At 42.0% G+C, this 2,618-nt stretch overlaps 1 long non-coding RNA gene across 1 annotated transcript; it reads right to left on the reverse strand.

Annotated features, from left to right (window-relative positions):
* Positions 1-290: 290 nt before the first annotated feature.
* On the reverse strand, positions 291-2,618 carry LOC123096328 (uncharacterized). The gene is made up of 2 exons (XR_006446557.1): positions 1,127-2,618; positions 291-536 (listed from the first exon to the last, which is right to left on the reverse strand). It is a non-coding gene; the product is annotated as an uncharacterized lncRNA (long non-coding RNA).

A 2,618-nucleotide genomic window follows, 5' to 3' on the forward strand; every position in this document is an offset into this window, starting at 1 on the left:
AAGAAAGCCGACGGCAATAAATTCGCTGTTAGTCCGTTAGGCGGCTAACGGCAGCCTTTGCCGTCCGCCGCTGACGGCAAAGAGCATCCGGCCTTTGCCATCCGCCGCTGTGACCTCTTTGCCGTCTGCTAGCAGATGGCAAACTTCTATAGCCCCTGTTTTTTTTCTGTTTATTGTTATATCAATCCATTTTCACAGAAATTCAAACACACATATATATAAATATTCAGAATCACATAGTTTCAAACATCATACATCAAACATCATACATCAAACATAGTTTCACCATCTTCATCAAACATCAAACATCATACATCCAATTCATATATACATAGTTTCACAAACATCCAATACATCAAACATCAAACATCTAAACAGTAGCATTCTGCCCTTCCATGAAGTGAATCAAACCTGCAAAAATGGGAGTAAGAAATTAGAAGAAGAAGAAAAGAAGAAGAAGAACCTCTTCTTCTTCTTCTTCCTATTCCTTCTTTTCCTCCTCTTCCTTGTTTTTCTTCATCTTTCCTTCACTAACCCTGTACATGCACTAATTAGTGCGTTGCGTTTGGAAGTAAAGCAGAATTTAGGCAGCGTAAATGAGCTAAAACCAGTGTGCAAAACAGAGAGCTCAAACCCATGCCCAGTCCCAATGATTAAAGGAAAATTAAATATGTCAAAAGGATCGCAATCCTGAAAATAATCGAGATGGGAAGCTGTACATATTGTAGGATGTATGAAACATACTATAAATACAGCCTCTTGCCTTCTCAAAATAATACAACCTCTTGAATAACACAAGTGCAGACTACCAACACTAACGGAACCTTCTTGAGTTTACCTACCAGGAAGCATGTCGCTCAAGAAACAAGTTGGCATTGCCTATTAGGTTCAGGAAATTCATCCACACTCAGCTGATGCCTCTCTCTCGATTGCATTGCAGATGATGTGTAGGTTTAGACCATGGACCCCTTTTCTCCCTCTCTCTACTGATGGAATTGCATAGAATTCTAAACTGAATTTTCAGAACTTGGATGTTGATTGGATCTACTTGAAAGGCAGATTGCAGGTAGTACCAAGCATGCAGCGGATCCATACGATTGAAACAGAGGCAACCCAAAAAAATTACCTGTAGCCGCCGCAGCCTGAGGTGGTGCACGACGAAGAGTTGTCGTTCTGATGGCCGGCGTCGGCGCCCTTGTGGGTGGGTTCATCCTCCTGGTTGTCGTCGCCGTCGAGGTACTCGTCCTCTCGTCGTCGTCCTACTGCTGCTCCAAATCGAAGCACACATGCATCATACATACATACATACAGGACCAAATATGATTTGAAATAGATAGAACCAAAGTGCAACTAGCCTAGTATATACATGACCTCATCAGGAACCAGAGTTATATAACAAGTAGTCCTACACAAGAGCCTACAGTCCGGTGGCATCAAGCACTAAACCAAACCTCATCACACACCCACCCACCTAGTTTGGTTTCACAACCAGCAGCATAGAAACGAACTAGGCTACAATAGAGCAATGTGATTGTTTGTAAATACAACAGGGTTTTCACACCCAAACTGCGAGTGTCGTGTTCTCCTCAGGGACTAGGCGACCGCGAAGGTGCAAGACTAAAGCTAGAACACACAATTTTGAGTGATAAAAACAGAATATTAAACTAGACTAACTAAGATCATCAACAAAGAAAATGACGAAGAAGCAAAGGGAGATGAAGATTGTCTTTACTCTGTCTTTTTGGTATTTTTATTAGGCTTGAGAAATTAGAAACTACACAGCCAGCATCTTCAACCAAGGGAATTAACAAGACTGAAACACATATATGTATATATAACTAGCAAGTATGAGTCACAGGGAAGGAACAAGATTATGGACATAATGCAACTGTTTAACATCACATACACACGTCACTGGTACATAGCTATCACATAGAATGAAAATTAAATTTCTTGCATCTCACTTGTACACAAAGTAACACAAAATTCACAAGAAACAATAAGAATTTTTAAAAGCAACTAGCTGACAATTAGTCACACACACAAAATGCATATGATTTGGATTACACAAGACACAATACTGTTGGGCTCGCGACACACTAGCCAATTCACGTTGACAAAAATCAGTGCAACAATAATAGACACAAGGATTCAGAGTTTCAGACACTAGAAACTGAATATTGTATAGTTTTACACAAGTGCATTGAAATTATACCAGACCATAAAACACACAAGGGCACCAATAATGTGTGCAGAACAGTACACCAGATTCACATAACAGTTTTCAGAAATTTGCAAAAAGTAAAAGAGAGAAGAGAAGCGGCAGCAGTTTAGATTCAGAGAAGAAAGGCAGAATTGGACGTAGAGAGAAGTAGAAGCGGCGTGGGGACTTGGCAAAGGAGATGCAGCAGTAGGGCGTTGAGAGGAGGAGCAGCAGGTTCAGGAAGAGGAGAGGTTGAGAGGAGGAGGAGCAGCAGAAAACTGAGCAGCAGCTGGGGAAGGAAGAAGAAGAACAGCAGCGAGGAGGAGGAAGAAGAAGAACAGCAGCGAGGCAAAGAAGAAGCAGCAGGAGGGGCGTGGGAGAAGGAGCGGCAGGGAGGAGAGAGTCGCGGGGGCAG

This window comes from Triticum aestivum, chromosome 4D, assembly GCF_018294505.1.
Source record: "Triticum aestivum cultivar Chinese Spring chromosome 4D, IWGSC CS RefSeq v2.1, whole genome shotgun sequence".
NCBI lineage: Eukaryota > Viridiplantae > Streptophyta > Magnoliopsida > Poales > Poaceae > Triticum > Triticum aestivum.